Raw genomic sequence first — 11,448 nt, forward strand, 5'->3', positions numbered from 1 at the left:
AATATGTATGTCAAAGAGGAATGACCTAGTTACAAGCATACATAGAATCCAAAAAAAATATAATTAATGGAACTAAGTGTGTTAGTGTTCCAGTGTGCCTGCTCATAAACTGCAGATACACTATTAAGGAAAATAGAATATGACAAGGGCTCCAAGCATGTCAGAAGCAAGTCTCGGTCATCATAACCTTCTATAATAAGTGTAGATTTAGGGGTTTTGAAGAATTTTAGTTAGTCCCCATGCGTGTCTCCAGAAAATACACAAGTATATAAGATGTGCATAACATAGCTCAGAGCATGCATTTTGAATACGGTCCAAATTCGGTTATGAAAGAGAAATACAAATTTATGAAACTATCTTCCTATTCATTCCACAGAGGAATGAACAGAAACTCATTGTAGTAATTCTACTCATTCTACTCAAGAACATGTCATTCTACTAATGCTTTTGGGCCTCTTTCAACTACAACACTTCCTGTCCTTTAGATTTTGCTTGTAATAAAAAATGAGTATAAGTTATAAATATTTATAAAGGTATATTTTTAATATGATTTACAGAGAAAATTTATAGATGCATGATGTAATCTATTTCTTGGTTTTTAAATACCTGCATATTAATAATGCTGATATACCCACTGTTAATTTTGAATATCAGGCAAAGCCATATTTAGCTAATAATAAATAATCTTTTGGCCCTTGATAAGGAGGATTTTTCAAAAGCATTTTAAATTATTCATTAGGAAAATACCTTGGCATGCTAATGAAAATATGAAAATGAACTATAATTTCATCCATATATAGTTAATTTAAAAGTTCATATTTTAATTGTAGGACATATCCATGGTGAATTGAAATTTATTACAAGGCACAAAGACTATTAACTATTTCATAATCACACTTTAGTTTATCTAAGTAAATTTAATATGTACCAACTAATACTTGGGTACAAGGACACAAAGATGAATAAAACTAGGATCTTGTTTTGAGTTGCTTACAGTTCAATCATGGACACTGACATGTAACAAATGGTTAGATTATGGTGGGGGGGGGCTCATGGAATATAGTGAGGTCACAAAGAAGGAAAAATTAGTTTTGTGGGTGTCAGAAAGAAGGTGTTTATGGCAGGCTTCCCCTCCCCCCAACAAAAAAGACGCAGAATGAACTAGGGAGATAAGACTGTTAAAGGTATTCCAGACAGAAAACTTCATGATGGAGGCATCTTGTTATTCTAGGAAGACAGGTAAATCTGATTGATGCAAAGCTGGAGAGGGATCAAAGAGAAGCTGAAGGTGTATACTGGACAAGTTACATAAGACATTCTGTACTCTGCCCAGATTTTGAATTAGTTCTACAAGAAATTGAAAGTTACGGAAGATTTTCAAGCTGGCAAATCACCTATATCTGCAGTTCTAGACAAATAGTTGTGACGCTATGGGAAGAAGTTGGGTGAGGAGAGACATGTTTATTCTGAAATATTTCAGTTTGGAGAGAGGCAATGTAGAAAACAATGATAGGATTAGTACTTGGGGATTCTGAGTTTGGAATCCAGTTTAACAGTTCACTAGCAGTGTAACCTCAGGCAAGTCCTTAGTCCTTTCGAGACTTACATCCTCATGTATGAAATCGTGATGATTTGGACCTACCCAAAAGGTTGTTGTGAGGGTTTTCTGAGGAAAATTAATGTGCATGTGCTAGGATAGTTATGAAACATTAGTTTTCTTTCCTAGAAAATGATATTGACACTTTACTAATCTGTGACTAAAATGATAAAATTTATTCAATGTTTTAAAAGATTGCTAAATGATACCCCATAGCCACAGGTATCCATTACATGATTTAAATATTTATAATTATTACTGACAGATATGTTTTTCTTTCTAACAGCTAATATCAAATGCCTTATAAGTAGCTTAATTTTATTTCTTCTTTGTTGTTGTCATTGTTGTTTAGTTTTTTTTCATTATCATAAATGTAACTCTACAATCCAGCTAGAAGGGAAGTAAGAAAAATATGGAACTGCTGTGAGAGCACAAAGATTATAGGATATTTCAAGCAGATGGGGGTTAAGGGGTTATCTCATGAGCTACAGGAAGGAATGGTCTGGTAGTTAAGATAAAACACAAGTCAAATTTATTAGACTTGTCCACAGTCAGCAATAGTGATCTTGCTGGTTTTACTATTCCTGGGTCCAAACCAATCCATGCTTCCACAATATTCCTGCCCTCTCTCACCTTGCTTGAGACCACATGCTTGCCATCCAACCATTCAGTGTTGGCAGTACAGATGAAAAACTGGGAACCGGTTGTGCTGGGCCCACCATTTGCCATGGACAACATGCCAGGACCCATGTGCTTCAGGATGAAATTCTCATCATCCAATTTCTCCCCATCGATGGACTTGCCTCCAGTGCCATGACGATGTGGGAAGTCACCACCCTGGCACAGAAATCCAGGAATAAGCCTGTGAAATAGGAACGTTTATGACCAAATCCTTTCTCCCCAGTGCTCAGAGCAGGAGTCCTCGCTGTCTTTGGAACTTTGCAAACAGCTCCAAGGAGACTCGGTCCAAGGGCTCACCATCAGTGTGGTGTCCAAGAACACAGTGGGGTTGACCCTGTCTGGGTGGCCCCTCTGGCTCCGCAGCAGTGGTGTCTGCAAGATGGCCCATTTCTTCTTTTTAGTAACAACAGAGAATGAGGAAGATGATAATGATCCTTTTCTGTGAAAATTTGTTTATGGATGTGAGGATTTTAATTTTTTTCTTAAAAGTTCATATTTTGGGACCTAATTGCAGACTTACTGAATCAAAATACCTGGGTCTGGAACCTTGATATTGCATGTTTAACATTTTCAAAAGTTTAACATTCACCTGTATTTGAAATCCGCTACTCTTTCTCCTCTTTCTCTTCTTTTTAAATCTCAGAACTTAGTATCTACATCTAAATTCATTTTAAAAATTTCTCCTGGACCTCCTTTAATTATAACTCCTCCTTATTATTATCATTTGTGACAGAAAAATGCACAACTCAGCCAATGGGTCCAGCCTCCTGCTTCACAGATGTGAAATAAATGTTTACTTAATCTTCCACTTGTTAGAGCACTCACTGTAAAGAGGATGATTCGGTAGTCAATAACCATTCTTTCGGAAGGAAAAATAGAAAAGGGCAGCACCTTGACTACCCTCATCTGAAATGTTGCTAACCTTGTAACAAATTAAAACTTTGTTCTTTAGTAGTTTTTCAGTCCACCATAGTGTTTAAAATGTCAACCTTAAGCATGAGCCTCAAATCATAGGGAAGTCTGTTTAAAAGTCATGGCCCTAGGCCCTGTCTCCAAACTATGGAATTCACGTCTTGTGAAGTGGAGCTACATAGGTATTCAAGAAGATTCTTGTAAACATAAGGTTTGCTCATCATTGGTCTAATTTTGATGACTCTTTTCTACAATTTTGTATGTGTGTGCATATATATTTGTATATCATGTACCCACAAGTACTTGTCCAGCCTATGTAGGCATGAGAGTTTACAAAAGTTATTCTAGAAATTTGGTATAATGTCAACTATACCACCTCAAAAAGCAACAGCAAATAAATGTGTGCTGGATGAATAAATGAAGTTGGAAAAGTGGCGACACTTAAAAATTTTAAATTACAACTGTGAAATTAGATAGTCACAATTTTCTAAGGATCTCGAAATACTGAGCCACCTAATAACTAGGGAATCTAGGTTGTATATTTTCCATTTATTATAGAGTTTAATATGAAAATGGAACTCAAATTCTTACCACAATTATCTTTCTAACTCTCTTCCAACAGGAAATTGGGTTAGGGATGTCTAACTCAAAATAAGAACCATTCTGCTGTCTTCAAACTGTTAGTACTAATTATTCTCATACTTCTGTGTTTCCCTAACTACAAAAACCAAACTCTCAGACTTGTATTTTCTAAGGTCATATTGCTTTTGGTTTGGGGACTAAAGCATCTGATTCTGTAGTAATTCTAGGTTATATCTCTATCCTGTCATAAATTGACATTTGTTCAAGTATAATTTTTGCTTAAATATTTTCATTTGCAAAATATATATTTATCATCTAAATTTGGTATCCCTCCAAAAGGATTCATTTAAACCACTCTGTTTATCAATAAACAATACTTTAAAAATATATTGAAACAATTGCTTACATAATGTTCCTCCTTTTCTTTTTGCTCATTGAGATTTTTCAGTAAAACCTGTGTTTTCATCAAAATAAAGTAAAAGACTGTGATTTATTTTTTTAACTTTAAGAGGGTCAGCACACACTCTTCTAAGTAAGAATACTATTATATTATATATAACATGTCATATATTTTAAAGAATATATCTCCCAGGTTCTAGTAATCCATTAATTAAAATGCTACTGCTTATGTAAATTGGCTTAGGTCTTTTTCAGGAATTAAGAGGAAAAAAAAGATATTTCTTAAAAGGGAGGGGGGGAGAGGGGAATTACGAAAGTAGGTCATATTGCTCTAATCTTGTATTTGTGTTTTTAAAGGATGCAGACTTAATGAGAGTAGAGGCAATACACACACTTGTTCTGTCAATCACAATCCAGACTCAGAGCTGGCGCAGGTTTAAGGAATGTGCAGGACTCTTATCCAAGCCATGTCTGGTATTTATCCAGGTTAAAATTTTCTTTTTTTCTTTCATTCTTTTTTTTTATGTGAGAAGAATGCAATAAATAATACATTTTTCTTTCACTCCCCAGTGTTCTAGTTAGAAGTTCAGTTGAGTTGTATTCATTCAACTCATTTTCTTTCTTGACTTGGTGAGCTTAATACTCCTGGCAGGCTTTGAAAACATGGCTGAATAAATTTATGAATGAAAATCGCCAAGCTCTAATCCTGGCCCTTACCATTATTTTTCACTACATTTGGAATAAAATCAGTCCTAGGTTCTATAATATGGCTCTCTTATTTTCAAATTCCTGAGAAGGGTTGGATGCTATAGTAAACATAGATGGACATGCTAAATGTTACAAAAGCTTCAAGCATGATTTGCATTAGGGGTTGCAAGTAGAAGTTGAAAATATTTATAAAAATTGTATTTTTTCACTTTTTATGTAAGTGACCAGAATGCTTTGATATACATATTTATAGATTGGATAAGTTATTTGGAGAAATAAACAAAACTCTTCCCAAAAAACAAACAAAATTTATTTCACAGTTCCCCACGTCCATGGAGAAGAAAAATCTTGAGGTGCCTGGGTGGCTCAGTTAAGTGTCTGCCTTCAGCTCAGGTCATGATTCTAGGGCAGAGCTCTGTGTCACGCTCCTTGCTTGGCGGGAGCCTGCTTCTCTCTCTCCCTCTGCCTGCAGCTCCCCCTACTTGTGCTCTCTCCCTCTCAAATAAATAAAGAAATAAAATCTCAAGAAATAAGAAAAGGAAAGGAGAGAAAAAAGAAGAATCTTGATTCTTAGCATAAAATCTTAGATCTAATACCAAATTGGGATTTTTTTACCCCTGCACACCCTCCTATTCAGTCTCCAGGACCAAACATAACACAGCATAAAAAGTATAAAACACTGTAGAATAATTTTCTTCTCTATTTATCGTAAGGGATTTTATGATAGTCTCATAATTGCCTTAAAATATCTCAAAATTATTTTATTTTTAAAAATATACAACAAACAGATTTTTCTATGGACTCTGTGGTGACAGAAGAAAACTTAAGAATCATTGCAGGTCAATGTTTAAAATAATATAAAAATTAAAATGTATATATGCATTTATAATCTCCTCATTTTGTGAGATATTATAGATGATTTGCAAACCTTAATATTTTCTTGGTTACTTGCTGTTTATGGGCTGGATTGTACATCTCCAAATTCGTATATTGCAGCCCAATGTGACTATAATTGGATATAGGGCGTTAGGGAGAAAATAAAGGTTAAAAAATGTCAATAAGGGTGGGGCCCTTATCTGACAGGAGTAGAAGAAAAGACACCAAAAATCTTTCTCTCTGTGTGTGTATACACAGAGTATATGCAGAGAAGAAGCCATATGGGGATACAGGGAGAAGGTAGCCATCCACAAGCTACTAAGAAATACCTCACAAGAAACTAAACATGTTAAGAACTGGATTTTGGACTTTGAGCATCCAAAACTGTGAGAAAATACATTTCTGTTGTTTATTTAGGCACGATCTGTAGTATTTTGTTATGACAGCCTGAGCTGACTAATACACCTGCCCACAAAGCTGGTACTAAGGCGCTTTCAGTTTTTCCCAGGGATCAACTGATCCTTCCTGATGAGCTTTGTTGAAAGTGAAGCTTTTGGGGAAGAATCTGAAGGAGCAGAGAAGTTCTAGTGGTTAAATTCTCTAATACTAGAGAAGTACATAGGAAATGTCATTCATTTGAAGGTAGGGGAAGAATGTTGATAACTTGGCTAATTTCACTAAATGTTTTCTTTATTATGCCATTTGCTAAACTATAAAATGTATTTACACTATCAATTACTTCTACTTAATTATCTGCAGGCATCTTCATAATTAGAACTACCATTCTGAGCGTGTCCTATGTACTACTCACTGAATATTTAGCATTTCACTAAACATTACAGCAACTTCCTAATATAGACATTATTAACCCATTTGGCAGATGAGGAGACTGAAGCTCAAAATGGTGAGGTTTTTTCAAGAACATGCACTTGGAGAAAAATATTTTGAACCAAAGTGTGGCTCCAAAGCTATCACTCTAAGTTATTACAATGTTAAAACAAAAAACAAATATACAGAAAAGGCCTAATAAGATTCTGATGTATCTAATGAATATGTGAAAATATTTTTCCCTCCTCTTTTTGTCTTAATTTTGGTTTGTTTTCTGGAGAATCCACACTTATTCTCTAGCCTATTATATACATAGGCTTGGGTCGGTTTTGTCAAAAGGATCTTTGTCCATACGTAACCCTGTTTTAGCCACTGTGAATCAAAGAAATATCGAATAGTTCTGATTCTTAGTGCAAGTCTTTCAAGAAGTCTCACCTAACCATGCATTCTTATAAACCACTCATAGAGCTGGCAGTGGGAAGAAAACAACTGATCACTTTGGATGTAGCCAACAAAAAGCTGGCAAGGGATATTATAGCATTAATGGTCTGGCGATTAATGACCATCTTCATTGGAGTTCTTTGTATCAACTAGAAAAAATATGATGAAGCATATTACCTATTATACATTTTACTTTCTTTTTATTAAAAATTATGAAGTTTTACATAAAAGCTTTGAAGATCATTTTTTTGTTTCTTTACAGATTCATTCCCTTAGTTTCCCATAGAAATTAGTGAAATCTGTTTTTAAACCACTGGCTAATAACTCTTTAAGATTCCACTAAATGTAGTTGTAACATCACATCTAAAATAGTTCCTCTCTTTTTTCTCACTGATTTTTATGTTTCTGAGTTGGAGTTCTGTTCTTATCCTTTTCTGCCAGTTTAAAAGGAAAGAAACTCAGTTCTAACTTGGCCATCAACGATTGAAAAGAAGGAATTTGAAGTCCTGGGATCAAAGAGGTATTTCAGTACATCTTAATAGATTTTTATGCTAACCTATAAACAGAACAATAGAAAGGAAAATATGATTTATATACACATCAAAAAAAAACATTTATATAATACTAATGATGCTACATCAGCTCGTAAATTTTAAAGAAAGACAACAAAGAAGTTTTTATCTCCTTTAAGGAAAGGAATGCTTAACAGCCAGACATAGCCCATGATCGGGTACACTGAACAACAAAATTATTATGCTTGCGTGAAAAAGTCAGAGGCAATGTTTTCTGATGAATGTCACCATATGTATACATGTGTAGGTGTATATGTGGGATTTTATATGGGTATGTAACTATATGTCACTATTTTTAACAGCTGAAGAAGAAAAAGTTATTTTGAACAAAGGTGGGATGTAAACAACAAATCTTTTTAGTCCAACTAAAAAATATTAACAAAGTCAACAACTTCTTATCAGGAATTGTAAACAAAAGTTTTTCTTTACCTTATACGTTGTTCAAAGATTCCATGTTTGCCAAAATAATTTCCTTTGCTTGTCAGTCTTTGGTTACTTAAAAATAACTGAGGCTTAATAGTAGAAGAGCTAAATTTTGCTCACAACTATGTAACCTTTTATAATTGCCTTTGATATCTTTTGTTGTCACTTTGGTTTAATGGATAATTAAATGTCTCATAAAAATAAGTTCTCAGAATACACACCATACACACACACACACACACACACACACACACATACACTGATGATGATGATAAAATGAGAGGGGGAGAGAGAGATTGATTTGTAAACCTGGACTGCACTCTTGAACAATTCCATAAATATTTTGGTATTAAAAAATATACTTAGGGGGCGCCTGGGTGGCACAGCGGTTAAGCGTCTGCCTTCGGCCTCGGGGCATGATCCCGGCGTTATGGGATCGAGCCCCACGTCAGGCTCCTCTGCTATGAGCCTGCTTCTTCCTCTCCCTCTCCCCCTGCTTGTGTTCCCTCTCTCGCTGGCTGTCTCTATCTCTGTCGAATAAATAATAAAATCTTAAAAATATATATATATATATATACACTTAGTAATTTAGGTTGGTTAAGATGACAGGGCAAAAGCAATTCAACTATTTACTAAATCCATCATATGACTGTGAATATTTTGAGTCTAAAAGCAGTCAGAAATGATGTGAGAAGATAGCAGTATAAACATAGCACAAGGCTTAAAAATTAATGAAAGGTCAACTGTTCAAATGGAAAACTGAGAAGATATCTGTGGGAGGAAGTAATGCTTCAGACAGATATTTCACTTGGTGTAATTGAAGACTTCCCTATGTGACCTGAATCTACCTGACAGATTGTCACATTTCGAAACTTCTTTTATATTTTTCATGTTTCTTTTCTTATCTTTGTCCTTATTGTGTTTTTGTAAAGATACATATGTTCACTTTTTCAAGTAGTTTTCTCAGTGCAGTGATTTAATTTTCTATATCTGAATTTAATTTGACAGCGAAGAGCAAGAGCGAATTAAAACCAAGTGCATTTCTTTTTAGTTTGCTCTTTCTTGAGCACACTTATTTTGCCAAAAAAAAAATAAATAAAGAGAGAGAGAGAGAGAGAGAGAGAGAAAGACTGTGAACTAGAGGTTTTAAATTACTTGTCCAAGGTAACACAGCTAGTGAGCAGTGAAGCCAGGAGTCAAGCTCAGGCACTGTGGCTCCAGAATCCATGCTTTTGACCACTTCACTTTACTGTCTTTCTAGAAAAATCCATAGACTTTAGAGAAGAAACAATGCTTGAGATGATTGTTAAAAGACTTAGGAATGTTTTATGTTGAACGAAAGATGAAGCACATTCTAGGCTGAGGAATTAGTGTGTGTATGGGGCAGATAGTAAATATTTTAAATTCAGTGAAAAAGAGGTAAATCAAGGATATTATGCTGACCCTTGATCTAAGGGAAAAAGCAAAAACCTTAAATAAGGTTATAGTTTCTGGTAAGGTTGATGTTAATTGTGACAAAGAATCAATATCAGATTGAGAACCTATTTGAAGTTTGAATTTTAGTATTTTGTGATTGATTGAATATGGAAGTTGGAAAAGAAGGAAGAATGTGCAGTGCCTCTGAAGATTGTTTAGGTGGTATATTATCACTTTCCTTCCACCTGCCATGAGCATGCATGCACATACACACAAGTGCACACACATTTGAAATGGAAGATTGAGAAGGTAACAAAATTAGTTCTCATGGATTTCACTTTGTCGCTTGTAAAAGTTTCTCAAATGCTTCTTCTGAAATACCTCTCTTCTTCCCTGGCCTCAGTGATGCTGGATTTTCTGCCAATCCCTGAAAACTACCATATGTGTAGTTTGAAATACATAACCATTAAGGTCCCTTCCACATTTACTTAAGACTGAATCAACTCAAGGATTATAAAATGAATCAGCAAGCACAAACACTACTTTCAAGAAACTTGGCAATGGTAAAGGTAATATAAAGAAAATAAGGACATTTTTAGCAAACTATCAAACTAGAAATCCAGAGATGCTTCTAGTAAGAATATCTGTTTGCTGGATGAAATTAATAGTATGCAAAAATGCACACACACACACAAAATTAACTTCTTTAATTGCATAATGAAGTTTTGGAGAAATTAAGAGAAATTCATAGGGCTCAGGACAAAAACAGAGTTTGCAATAGCAGCTCTTGTTTATTCTGAGTGACCTAGAGCCTGCTTTTAATGGGTCTGGCCTTGTTCACGTGAGGGAGAGTTTACGAAACTGAACCCTAAGCAAGGTAGTATGCTAAATTGGAGATCCCAGCATTTGGCTATGTATTCCCAAGGGCCAATATCTTCAGAGCGTGAACCAAAAATATAAATCCTGATCCACTAGGAATTGGCAGAAACACTTGCTTATCTCTCTGGAGAGGCCTCTGCTAAAATTATACTGAAAAATCCTATGAAATGAGGTACTCTTTAATTGGCATGATACATATAATCCTCCCAACTTGAATGTCATTGTAATTAAGTCTGGAAAGCTCAGTGTCCCCCATTCATAAACACCTTTAAGAGTAATCTACAGAAAGCCATAAGGAGAGAGCAGAAAACAACACATTAAACAGTGAATTGGCAAATTTCTTATGAAGGCTCTGAGTTTCCAGTAATTTTGAACATCTCTCACATGGATACAGTCCTTCTAGTGATTTGAAGTCTACGGAAGGTGAAAAACAAAGCATTTCTTAACAACAACTCAGCTTCTTTTTCCCAATCCACCTGGTGTATGATTGCCGTTCTTAGTCAGTGTTGTGAAAGAGGAGACGTCCTATCTAGAAGTCATCTTCTGTCTTCTCTTCACTGGCATTGTCATCATAATTTATCCAGATCATTATCAGCTTTTCTTCACACATCCTTGGCTTTTCCTAATGATTTAAGCCAGTAATTCTCAACATCAGCATCAGAATAAGCTGGTATAATGGGCTAAATTATGTCCCCCCGCAATATTCATGTACTGAAGCCCTAATCCCCAGTACCCCAGAATGTGACTGTATTTGGAGATAGGGCCTTTAAAGTGGTATTAGGTTAAAATGAAGCCATGAGAATGGGCCCATACCCGCTCTAACTGGTGTCCTTGTAATAAATAGAAATGAAGAAACACCAGAAGTCTACATGCACAGAACAAAGAGCTTGTGAGGGAATTGCGGGGGAACAGCAAAAATGCATCCATCTCCAGGCCAGTGAGAGAGGCCTCAGAAGAAAGTAATCCCACTAACACTTTGAATTTAGACTTACACCCTCTAGAATTATGAGAAAATAAATTTATGTTGTTGAAGCCACCCAGTCTGTGGTATCTTATTATGGCAGCCCTAGTGAACCAATGTACCTGGGAACTTATTAGAAATGCAAATGCTTGGGTCCACACAAAACCTATTGA

General features: G+C 35.3%; 1 pseudogene; it reads right to left on the reverse strand.

Moving 5' to 3' along the window:
* Positions 1-2,132: 2,132 nt before the first annotated feature.
* Positions 2,133-3,136, reverse strand: LOC100471771 (annotated as a pseudogene).
* Positions 3,137-11,448: the final 8,312 nt, after the last annotated feature.

The sequence above is a fragment of the Ailuropoda melanoleuca genome, chromosome 1, assembly GCF_002007445.2.
Source record: "Ailuropoda melanoleuca isolate Jingjing chromosome 1, ASM200744v2, whole genome shotgun sequence".
In the NCBI taxonomy this organism is placed as follows: Eukaryota; Metazoa; Chordata; class Mammalia; order Carnivora; family Ursidae; genus Ailuropoda; species Ailuropoda melanoleuca.